This window comes from Protopterus annectens, chromosome 3.part1 (assembly GCF_019279795.1).
Source record: "Protopterus annectens isolate FY-2018-M chromosome 3.part1, PAN1.0, whole genome shotgun sequence".
NCBI classification, from domain to species: domain Eukaryota; kingdom Metazoa; phylum Chordata; order Ceratodontiformes; family Protopteridae; genus Protopterus; species Protopterus annectens.
This window is the reverse complement of record NC_056732.1, coordinates 1,390,682,315-1,390,695,324: the sequence shown is the minus strand read 5'-3', so window position 1 is coordinate 1,390,695,324 and position 13,010 is coordinate 1,390,682,315. Positions and strand designations below refer to the sequence as shown.

General features: G+C 40.8%; 1 protein-coding gene across 1 annotated transcript in view; it reads right to left on the bottom strand.

Moving 5' to 3' along the window:
• Positions 1-13,010, bottom strand: part of GPT (glutamic--pyruvic transaminase) — a 528,517-nt gene that overhangs the window by 221,527 nt on the left and 293,980 nt on the right. The window lies entirely within an intron of this gene.

Below are 13,010 nucleotides of genomic sequence, written 5' to 3'. Positions count from 1 at the left end.
TCTATTCTACTCATCCTCCCTATGCATATCACTCTATGATAAAGCCATTCCCCAGTTCCATAATGCAGAATTAATACTGGCTCATCTCCAGCTAAACAAACACAAATATATATACATTGTCTCTCTTTACATTCCCCCAGGAGACAATATTCCAATACTTGAAGAAATCCTCTCCTGGCTCTCAGCTAACATTAAAAACAAAACTATAATCATGGGAGATACCAATATTAACTGGTCCTCCATTCAGTCCCCCTCTCACTCCCTTAACATCAACCTATACAACTACTCTCAACTCATCAACTCCATTACTAGACCACGCAAAGACTTCACCAGTGGCAACATCCTAGACTGGATTCTAGTCTCCCACCCTCACTACTACCCAGATAGCGGAACCATACCTGACTCCCTCAGTGACCACCTACCTATATTCACTAGACGTCTTCCTTCTCCCTTACAAGTTACTCATAATTACATTACTACCCGATGCCATAAAAACTTTAACCCAGAAGCTTTCTGCCATACCCTAAAATCACTTAACTGGTACCCCTTAAAACCTCTACCTCTTGAAGACGCAATCACTCACTTTAATACCACATTCCTAAACCTTCTAGATACTCAAGCTCCTTTAAAAACCAAAAGAATAAAAAGACAATCCACCCCCTGGTTAACTATAAACACCCTAACCACCATGCGACTTAGAGACAAAGCTTGGACACAATATCAAAAGAACAAAACTACTTCTTCCCTCAATGAATACAAAACCCTTCGTAACTCAGTTAAAAAACTTATCTCTGCAGACCGTCATTACTACTTCACCCAACTGCAAAGTAACCACAAAACTAACCCCCAAAAATTCTGGAGGGGTATTACTACCCTCTTAAAACCCGGGACCACAGAAAACCCTATCCCTTGCCCAAATGTAGACAACACAGATCTTGCTACCCAATTCAATTCCTTCTTCATAGACTCTATCTCCAAACTTACCTCCTCTTTCTCAAATAACAATCCTTTCCCTACCTCCACTTCTCCTCAGACTTCTCCCACCTCTCCTCCTACTTCTCCCCCTCCAACTTCTCCCACTTCTCCTCAGACTTCTTCCCCTCCAACTTCTCCCATCCCTCACCATGCTTCTCCCCCTCCAACTTCTGCCACTCGCTCCACACCCCCACCATTCTTCATTAAACCTGTTCCTACATCCATCATAAAAAAACTCCTGAAAAAACTAAAACCATGCAAAAATGCCCCAGATGACATTCCCTCATACTTCCTTAGCATAGCAGCAGAAGCCATTGCCCCCGCTATCAGCATACTAATTAACCGCTCCATCCAAGAAAGTATTGTTCCTCAAATCTGGAAAAAATGCTACATCATTCCTCTACATAAAGGTGGTACCAATACTAATATTACCAATTTCCGTCCCATCGCCATCCTCTCTCCCCTTTCAAAAGTCCTAGAGAAATGTATCCATCAACAACTCCTTCCCCATCTCCTGGACAACAATCTATTAACTCAAACACAGCATGGATTCAGACCCCATCATAGTACTATGAATGCCCTCCTATCCTTCCTTGAAACTGTGAATAAAGCAAGAGATTCTGGCCTCACTGTATCTACCATCCTACTCGATCTCTCTAAAGCTTTCAACACTATCTCTCATAATCTACTTCTTACTAAGCTATCTAACCTAAACCTTTCCCCCTCTTCCCTCCATTAGTTTAGTAGCTATCTCTCCAATAGGCAACAAGCCGTCAAGTGGAAAAAAAACACCTCCTCCTTCCTCAACACCCCTACAGGCATTCCACAAGGTTCTATTTTAGGCCCCCTCCTCTTCAATATCTTCATCAATGACTTTTACTACTCTATCCCCCTTGCAAACATTATTCAATATGCAGACGACTCAACAATCATCTGTGCTGCCTCATCCATCCCAACTCTTCTAAAACTTACCCAAGATGCCTTCACCACCACAGAACAATGGATGAAAGACAACCATCTTGCACTCAATGCTGCTAAAACTAAACTTATGGTATTTACCCCCTCCAAAACTCATAAATTGGATAGATCTCTATTCTCCATCACCAGCCAAAACAACACATCTCTTGAGCTAGTATCTGAAACCAAACTACTAGGAGTCCAAATTGATGACAAGCTCAAATTCAACTCCCACCTCCTACTAAATATAAAAAAACTCACCAAAAACTAGGCATGCTCTACCGTCACAATCGGTTCCTCACCTCAACTACCAAAATTACTCTCTCTACCACATTTCTCCTTCCCTCCCTTCTCTATGGTTCCCCTCTCCTTATAAACCTACAATCTTCCCTGAAAACCAAGCTCTCATCTTGTTACAATAAAATAGCCAGATTCACCACCAGTAACAAATCATCCACCCATCACTGTGAACCTCTCCATAAACTCAACTGGCTAGAGCTTCCCAACTACCTCTACTACACTCAGCTCACCTATGCACATAAACTCATTTTCCAGCCATCCCTCTGTCCCTCTCTCTCAACTACCTTCAAAATGCATAAAACTCAAAGACTTCTAAGATCTAATAATCAAAACCTCCTAGAAGTTTACAGACCCCTACACCCTCCAGGACAATACCTCCTGTCCTTCTCATTAGCACGCCTATGGAACTCCCTTCCCCCCTTCATTCGTACAATTGCAAGCCTGCCATCCTTCAAAAAATCTCTACACTCTCATTTAACATCCTCTTGGGAATGCTCCTGTTCACATCCCTCATAACCTACTCTCTAATCCCATTACTTTCCTCTTTCCTTTTTCTCAAATCCCAGCTAGCAAATGCATGCCGGCTCCTAGCATACAACTCCTTATTTGTACCCTGAAATTTTTAGCAAAAAAAAAAAAAATCTTTATGCCTGTATCACTTGTTTTTGTGGATATATTTTTTTCTAACTTATAATCAGAATTTCTACAATGTTTTTTTTTTTTTTTTTTTTTTTCTTCAATTTCACATATAAACTATGTGTGTAACATAACCTTTGTATAATCTGTATGTGGAATATAATCTTGTATAATCTGTATGTGGAGCTTTTCTCCCCAGGACTTCATTGAAAACGGGTTCTTTAGGCCCAATGGACTATCCTGATTAAACAACTGCAAATAAATAAATAAATAAATAAAATCTTTGGTTTCTCTTGTCTGACTTTTAGGAGGACCATGGGAAGAAGAGACAGAGGTGGAAAGGCGTAAACTGATAGGTTTTTCCAACTGAAGTATAGGGCGTCTACTTTCCATGCTTGTCTGTGATAAGTCCTTGTGCAGAATCTTTTTCAATTGATAATTTTGAGGAGAGGCAAAAAGATCTATGTCTGGACTCCCCCATTTCTCTGTTATCATGTTGAAGACTTGTGGGTTTAGTTTCCACTCGTGAGGATCCATAAGGTTTCTGCTTAAATCGTCTGCCAGAGTATTTTGCTTTCCTGGCAGGAATTGAGCTTGAAGATGTATTTGGTAGATCAAAACTGTGTCCCACAGTGCCATGGCTAATCTGCAAAGAGGGTATGAGTGTGTGCCCCCTTGCTTGTTTATATACCACATGACCATGGTGTTGTCCTGAATGAAGTAAGTCCTTGAAGGCTGTTAGGGCATTTTGAATAGTTAGCATCTCTTTCTGGTTGATATGTAGATGCATTTGTTTTGGGGTCCATATGCTCTGAATGCATCTTTCTGCCATGTGGGCCCCACAGGCATAATCTGATGCATCTGTTGTTAAGGTTTGGCTGGCAGGGGGTAGAGTGAAGGCCTGTCCCATGGTTTGGTGACATGCCTTTGCCCACCATAGAAACTCCTGTTGTAGGCAGGGAATGAGAGGAATCATTGCTTCCAGGCTGTGAGAATGTTGACTCCATAAACTTTTTAGGTACCATTGTAGTTTCCTCATATGCAGTCTTGCATATGGAATCAGTAGGATGCAGGATGCCATGAAGCCCAGAGCCTGCAGAATTTGCCTTGCAGATAACTGGGTTTTTGTTGCCATCAGTTTGAAGTAAGTAGTCAGTTGCCTTTGCTTGTCTGGCGTGAGGTAAGCCATCTGGGCAGTTGTATTCAAGCTTGCACCCAGGAATGTTATCTTTTGAGAGGGTACCAGTTGTGATTTGTTTTCATTTATTGTGTACCCTAGGCATGTTAGAAGCCTTTTCACAAATGCCAGGTGTCGAAGAAGAATGTCCATGTTTTCTGCTTGAATGAGACAGTCGTCCAAGTAAGGATATATTTGAATACTTCTTTGTCTGCAAAATGCAATTACTGGTGCCAAGCACTTTGTAAAGGCCCTGGGCGCAGTAGATAAGCCAAAGGGCAGTGCAGAGAATTTGTAATGCATTAAGCCAGCCTTGAATCTGAGGTATCTTCTGCACAATTGTCTTATTGGGACATGCAGGTATGCCTCTTTTAGGTCTAATGTCACCAGCCATGCATTCTTGCCCAGCATGGGCAGAAGCTGCTGCAAAGTCAGCATTTTGAATTTTGGAATGTCCAGGTATGTGTTCAAAATCGATAAATCCAGTATTGGCCACCAGGCCTTGTCCTTTCTGGGTACCAAGAACAGTCTTGAGTAAAAACTTGTCCTTTTTTCTGTTCTGGTACTGGGTGAATGGCCCCCATATCCATGAGGGACGTAACCTGTTTCTATGCCTCTGCCCATTGATTTTTTGGCCGATCTGGCCAACCATTTGCCATTGGCAGAGTGTGGAAATGGAATCTGTATCCCTGTGACACTATGTTTAGTACCCACCTGTCTTGGGTTATTAACTGCCAATTTTGAGCAAAAAGTGCTTATTTTCCCCCTGTGGGTGCTTCCAAAAGATAAGTGCTTGGTGAAGGCAGAGGGAAGTCATTGGGATTGTTTTCTGTAGGTTTGCGCTTTATCTCCTCCAGATTTGGAGGTAGAAGTGCCCCATTGCTTTGACCTGTATGAATCTTGTGCCTTGTATCTGGAACCCTTAGGGCATCTGGATTTGCCCCCTTGAGCTCTGTCTGATACAGGAAAGGACCAATTTTTTGTAGGCCAATGTCTACTGAATCTTGGTGGCTGCACTTCTAAGAAGTCTAACAGTTTGCATAGACTTAGCTTTGTCTTCCATTTTTCTTTAAAACCTCTTCTGCCTTAATACCAAACAGAGAATCATGCTGTAAAGGTGCATCTAGCAATTTAGCTTTAACATGATCAGGTAAATTTTGTTCCTTCAGCCAGGCATGCTTCCTAATCACAGATCCAGTAACTGCGGCCCTGCAGGAGGCCTCTAAGGAGTCAAAACCACATTGCAAAGTATGCTTTCCAACCTGTTCAGCTGCATGCAATAATTCCTGCAATTCTTTATTTTCTGCACATTCAGAAATCAACATAATTTTCTGTTTCAGCAATCCCATAACATGTTGTTGGTACTTAAGCATATGAAATTAACAATTTAAGGCCCTGATTGCCAAGGTTGCAGATGTATAAACCTTTTTTCCCCATCTGTCCAGTGCCCTTGAATCTCTGTCAGAGGGGGTAGGATTTTTTTGCTGTTGAGGCCTTAACTCCCTTTTGACCCTGTGAAATAGTTTCAGGATCAACAGCAGGGTTTCTAAATAAAAATGTATGTGAGTCAGGGACCCTGTAATATCTGTCAGGTTTATTGGGAGCCAGAGGTAAGGAGTCAGGGGTCAAGCTTGACTCCGAAAACACATCATCTACAATGTCTAAAACAGGGGGAATGGTCTGTGCTGAGGGAGAAGAAGGAAATAACTGAGCCTCTTTTTTGATTCTGAGAAGTCTTGACTCTCCCAGTGAAAATGCTCCCTCAAAGTATGCAAGGTTTCCCCAAATGAATAATCTTCAGGGGGAGATGCAGATGGTACAGATTCCTCTGCATCAGAATCCTCGTAGGGAGGTATAGATAATTCCTAATCAGAAGAGGAATCAGAAGAAATAGAAACCTGATCTGAAGATTCATAATCAGTGTCTTGCCTAGACCTCTTATCTGGAGGGGGATGGGTACCCCTGATCAAGGTAATAAGGTCTTCTGCCATTTTGATCATCTGTTTTTTTAGGCATAAAGGACTGTGCACATGGCTTATGCATCGTTGTTTTTAGAAGTTGCTTTTGTCTTTTGTTTTGCAGCTGTCATCGGTTTGATATACAAATGTTGAGGTCTGAATACACCCTTAAAAGCCAGTGCCTGATCAGCGGCTCCAGACCCATCCAAGGGAGGTACATCCATCGGTCCAATACCTTGAGTATCTTGTGGCATGCCGGACTCCATATGGGTGTTGGTCAGGGTTGCCAGATTTCCAGCCCCCCAGGTAGGGACAAAAAAAAAAAAAAGAAGGTCTCTCACGGCAAGTGAAGACCAAAAAAAAAAATAAATAAATAAATAAAAAATTCCACATTAAAGAACAGTAGCTCTGCACTAAGCACGGAGCTTCTCGTATTTAATGCATTAAAGTTCCGCATTCAACACAAGTAGCTCCATGTTTAGCGATTTTTTATTGGCCCATATACCGGCATATGGGCCAATCAAAAATCGCTAAACACGGAGCTTCTCGTGTTTAATGCGGAACACAAGAAGCTCCGTGTTTAGGAATTTTTGATTGGCCCGTATGCCAGGTATATGGGCCAATCAAAAAAAAAACAAACAAAGCGGAGGCTGGATGGGATTTAAACCGGCAGGGCGGGACTCGGGATCAGGCTGCTGATCTCGGGACAGTCCCGCCCAAATAGGGACGTCTGGCAACCCTGGTGTTGGTAGAGGCTTGCGACTCGAAGGTAGCAGGTATCAGGGGCTGCGAAAGTGCCTCACTGTGTACCGGCGACTGGCTTAGGAGAAGCTTTGTCATCAGTTTTGGATCTCAACTGCCTTTCTCTGTCCTTTTCTTTGCGTTTTTTATGTACTCCAGTAGTCGGATTGCTATCCAATGACATTTCTGGATAGTTAAATCTGTTTCCAAAATACTTTGAGGCAAAAATATACCAACGCTTAATAGTGCGTTGGTTAAATCTAGCACAATACTGACAGCCAGGCATGTTGTGATCAGGGCCTAGGCAAGGAATACAGTATAAATGGAAATCCTTATGAGGTATTTGCTTCCCACAAGTAATACAATTATTAATTTTTTCTGACATCGGTATGGAGCAAGAAAAAAGTTTCCCCAATGGGGTACTTAGCTTTAGTGATGACTTTGGTTCTGAAACTCAAATTCAAATATTTCAGTAGTCAGCCGACCGGCACTTGTGAAATGCTTCTGCTTCAGGCACTGCACGGCAAGAAAGACTAAAGAAAATGGCTATGGCTGCATGTTTGATACCCCTGACGTCATGGAAGAGAAGACAGCAACCAACGCAGGACCCAAGACTTTGGAATTCAGGCTGACTGAGGGCAACCTGCCAGCAGATTACCCAAATGTAATGACTGCAACAGTGAAATACGAAGAACATGGATATTTATTTTTAATTCTGAAAAAGGGAGATGTAAGAAGTGTGTCCTCTTCCTCTAAGAAACTGGTGCCACTAATATATTGGTCATGTAGTCAGAGCTGTATCATGGTCAAATGGGGACTTAGGCAGGGTAATGGATCAGGGCCTTCACACCAGCAGCAGCCACCCAGCCATTCCAGTGTCCCATTACTTATCTATTTCTCCCCACTTACCATAAACACTATTCAAACCTGTCAGTGTACATATTATTTTCTTCTTTACTCCTACAATGATTATCGATATTTAAAACATGTATTTCAAATTTCATAGCACAAACACTGATAGCCATTTGCTAAACAAAACAATACAGTCTCACAATGAAAATGGACTTACATGAATAGTAATTGAATCTGCCCTTGAAACTCACATTCATTGAAATGGCATTGAAACCCACATTCAGAGAAAATGCATTTGGCCAGTGGTGGATTAATTTTAACTTTGGGCTGTTTTCAAACCATAAGTCTCTTGCCCACATTTTTTTGACCATGCATACATGCATGTGTTTTTCTGATGCAACATCCTGATTGTATTAAATTATATTCCTTGAGTAATACAGCACCACTTGTTAGAAATGATACTGTACTATAATGTACTTTGCCCTCATTAGGCCAATAATAGAGTACAATGTTCCATTTGGCATGCATTTAACTAGGCAGTTACAGCAGCTGGAGTGACCCAAGAGTTTCCTCACAAAAAAAAAAAAAAAAAAAAACGGTGTAATCAACATTTCCTGTGTGGATAGACTAAAAGTCCTATCCCTTTACTTAGTCTCCTGCCAACTATTAAGGGGTGACCTATGCCTGACCTACAAGGCACTCACAAAATCAATCCTGATGGAGCTGCTACACATGCAGAAGTAAAACATTATGACAGTCACCTGATCTAGGGATCTAAACTTAGTCAGCAACTCAAACAAAACATGCTAGAGAGACAGCTATGAGTCTCAGAAACTGCCCCTTCTTTGGAACAGGCTTCCTATTAAGGTTAAGTAGAGTCCTTCTCAGTCCCTCTTCAAGCCCAGCTAGGATCAATGCATGGGGAATCACAAATTCACACCTGGGGTATCACCTATGTCTCTTATGGACAGGGGCAATCAGTAAGATATTCAAAAAATAGGCACAAACCCATGCCATCCTTTTGTCCTAGGGGCCATATATTGGGTAAAATCGGGTTATATTAGCTAGGCTTGTAAGGGCTCTGAAACCATTAGCCTAGTAATCTACGAACCTCTGTCGATGGCATACAAGATCATATTGATGGCGCTGCAGTGCACCATTTCATACAGGAAGTCCTGCCACCAACCATATTCACTTTGGTAACAATCTCAGCCTAGCGTGGTCACACTAGGGTTGCATACACATCAAAGAGTTAGGGCTGATTGGCTACATGAATGTCAGAGAGATGGAGGGCCTGGAGTACCACCTCAATCTCCACATCCCATCAGATATTGCAGGTGCTGGGAAGAGCACTTTTACCTAACATAAAAGACTGAAACAATGCTAATTTCATGAACTTTGATCCTACTTTGAATTAGGAATGGGATCCATTCCCGTCATGGTATTAGAAACGCAAAAGAGTTGGACAAAGTCTGAGCCAAACATAAATCAGGGTGATTAGAGACAGAAAATAAGCAGTTCTTTACAGAAGGTAAAGAAATAACAGTGACCCTCCCAAATCCCATTATATGTCAATGGCATGGAAATTCAAAGTTGCTTCCTTATGTCTGGCATGAGTCATACAAAGTATTATGGGAAAGAGAAAGGACTGAGGGAGAACAAGATCATGTTGATACATCAAGCCCCATTAGTAGCCATGTTGTGGAAAACAGGCTAAAATTACAAATAAAGCACTTAGAGTGATTCTGATGTGTTACAATAGATCAGGAAACAAAGACAGAGTGAAAAAAAAACATTATTTTTAGTTCTAGGGTGGAGTTTTCCTTTAACTGTCTGGGTATGGAATCTCTGTAGAGCATGCTTTCTAAACAGTATACATTAGCACTGAGAACTGCCATGTTTTGCACCTTAAACTGCCAGTGGTAACCATAATAATAGAGGTTCTCATGATTTGTGCAAATGACATATCTGTTGTTGTCCATTTGCATGGCGGATGGGACACAAAACATCTGATTTTAGCACCACTTCTCTGCCCTTTCCCCATGAGATTCTTCAAGGTGAAACATTATGACTGGAGAATGAGAGGGTAGTGCTCTTTTTAGAGCACAGAGGTGGTGTGAGGAAGGGTCCGTATATCCTCTGTAAGGATAACCACCACAGGCTCATGCAGGAGGGCTTAAAGGGCCTCAGTATAAGACTGACACCTGGAATAGTTCAGTCCAGGCTGTCACCCCAGGGACTGGAATCCATTGCTCAGGGGAAGAGTGACATCACCATTACAGTGACATAAGATGCCACAATCCTGACCATCTTGGCCAATGGGAGGATGGAGTTAAACAGCAGGCACCATCTATGTATTGTTAAGAAGAACATATGTTGGGTGCACACTTAAGCTGACATGGCATACCATCCATAAACATTATACTGTGCTCTCTTTATGTCTAGCCCCTGAAGATATCAAAGTGAATCAACAGTAGCACAGAAATGATTGAAGCATCTTCGAGAGTACTCTGGTGAGTACATCTGCTTCACAATGTCTTGATTTTATTACTAACAAGTAGAAAGGACCCATTTCAAAAATGTATTGTTTTCTACACCAGTGCCACTTCTGGCATTAGTGCCATAGCTCAATGGCCAATCACTATTGCATACTCTTGTACAGTTGGACAAGTGGTTCAGGATATTAAGCATCTGTGAGGATGCCTGTGGATTCATCCCACCCCTCCACCCGCACCTGTCAAAGTTGAGATATTATGGGAAATATTTAATGGTTATTTTTCTGCATTGAATTGTAAGATTCATTTGCTCCTTTTGACAAGAATATCTCATGCTTGAGTGTACACAGTAAGGCATATAACCAACCCTAAGCATGTATGGCTTACCTAGTAGGGATACTTTAGCTAGTAGATATTACCAGGTTATAAAACTCATACATAAGGAAGAAATTGCTATTATAAAATGTTTTCTATTTAAAACACATATGACCATTATTTTTAAATAACTGTGTCCCTTGAATTTTTTTTATTTTGCTGAAGTTTTTGGGACACTTACTGATAAGCAGTTGTACTGATCTAAAGAAAATCATTGTGAATCATGGCATGTATAAGTGTTAAAAGAGAAGTACTGCTTGTATCTGAGCCTGCCATCAGTATTTCTGAATGCTTTTATTTACAGGGATGTGGTTGTGGGTTTGCCACAGTACATTTCATGATGGTAAACATGCAGAGTTTGTAGGTACCAAAGTGGCTGTCTATGGTAAGTAACAGCATGAGGTGCTGCAGGCAGTGTCTTATATGGTAGGAAGAACTAGACTTCAGTCAGTCAGGTTCCATTACTTATACAGGATTACTGCCTCTGTCGTATAACTGTGTGACATCATCTGTGTAAAATCATCTGGGATAACCATATCCACCTCTTAATACAAAAAGCAGGAGTAGTACAGTTATCATATGATACTGGAAGCTAAAAGAATATCAGATAAATAAAGGGGGGTGCAGAGAAGTTATAGGTGACCTGGTATAGCTGGAGAAGAAGAGTGCTAATTGCAAGAGCAAGTGAGGAAAGGGGATGGTAAGGCAGTGAAAGAAAAATGACAAAGGAGAGAGGTAGGTCTAGCTGGAGAAGGTTGAGGTTAATAAAGTCTGCTCTGACTCATGAAGCCATGAAGGGAAGTAAGGTGGCTCAGTGCCAAGATGACCAGTACTGTGCTGACTATGCTTTTAGGGTTTACCAGCCCAGGTATAACATTTAGAGTACTGGGTGAAGAGGCTTGGTACAAAGGAATTCTACAATTTTGCCTGTTACTCTTTGATTTATTTTTCTTTTTGTCCTACTGTGCAACCATTTATTTGGCAATTGATGTATGGAATATCTGTTTGATGCCTTGCGTGGGTTAAAGCTCAGTACTAGATACTACAGAGAAAAATATCCATCTCACATCCCTCATTATACATCTGTAATGTGTAACAAATTGTCCGTGCCAGCCACTTTCATGATGAACTGCACTGAGCGACTAAATTTAAACAATGACTTCTCTATTTTCTATACTAATGCAAATAATACACATACAGGAAGAGTTATCTCACACATTAGCCAGCCATAAAAAACTGGCTTGAAACCGTTTTAGTGAAATAGAAAAACATGCATAACTCAGTGAAAAAATGTTCACTGCTATTTGTATATCAATCAAGAGATTACTAAAGAAAAGGTGGGAGCTTTGTTTAGTACCTCCTATGAAACAAAGGAAGCATGTTCAGATACTTTGATGTACTTCAGACCAAAGTTCACTTAGTAGCACTGATGACTTTAAGTATGTGACTGCAATTTACAGACTTCTGGCTAGAGCTACAAAAGTTATTTTGGCAGATGTCAACAGATGAATACTTGTTCATCTCAGAAAGATAAATCTTCATTGATGGTGTGCAACTTTAGGTTGACATACCTGAACAAATCTAGAGCTACACAACTTTAAGTCGACCCACCTGAACAAATATAGAGTTACACAAATTATATTTTACAGATGTCAACAACAGTCTCAGAATATTTTCCATTTCAGAATGGAAAATCCTCATAGTGTGGAACTGTAAACATTGACCCACCTAAACAAACGTAACTTTTCTGTTTGCCTTACTTAATTAAAGTGCTTCATCAAGCAGACTGCAAAATAAATTGGTCGCTTCTTAAAAAAATACATGAAATAAATGCCTAGAATTAAATTACAATAGTATGATCAGCTCTGCATTTTTCTGTTTTCACTTAATGCAGATATGCACTCTCACACCAGGGAAATGAAATGTCAGACTAAGCCAACAGCATGGAATCCTTCAGCTCCCCCACATGCTGTCTTCATTGTGTAACATCACCAAAAGTACAGATTTTACTGCCTCTGCTAGTCAGCATCCACTTGTTCTAGCCTGAGGTCTGCAAACAATTTTTGGTACTGTACTTGCCTTTGTTCAAACCCGGCATCAATCCAGCTCAAAAACAAAGAGTCTTCTTGTCTAATCAGAAGTAAACAAATGCATCCAGTACAACAGAGGAATTTAGTTCTGATCTAAATCCAACAACTTTTGACTAAAGATCGTCAGTGGAGGGGGGGGGGGGGTGAGAGGCCTCAAGATTTGCAGTCTCTCTCCTTATGTAACACCAGAACAAAAATATGAAACTTCTGAAAGAGAAAAGAGAGAAACGGAGAAAGAAAATGGACAGAACTAGGCAAAAGGCATTACTTTATAAATCTTAGTATTGGACGCGCTATAGAATATATTTTTTATTTATGCAAATCTTAATATTGGACCTGCTATAGAATACATTTTTTTTATTATCTATCTTTCTCTTAGCAATCATATTGTATACATCTACAATGCAAAATCTTGAGTAAGCAACAATAAATAATACTGATGTGGAGAAAAATA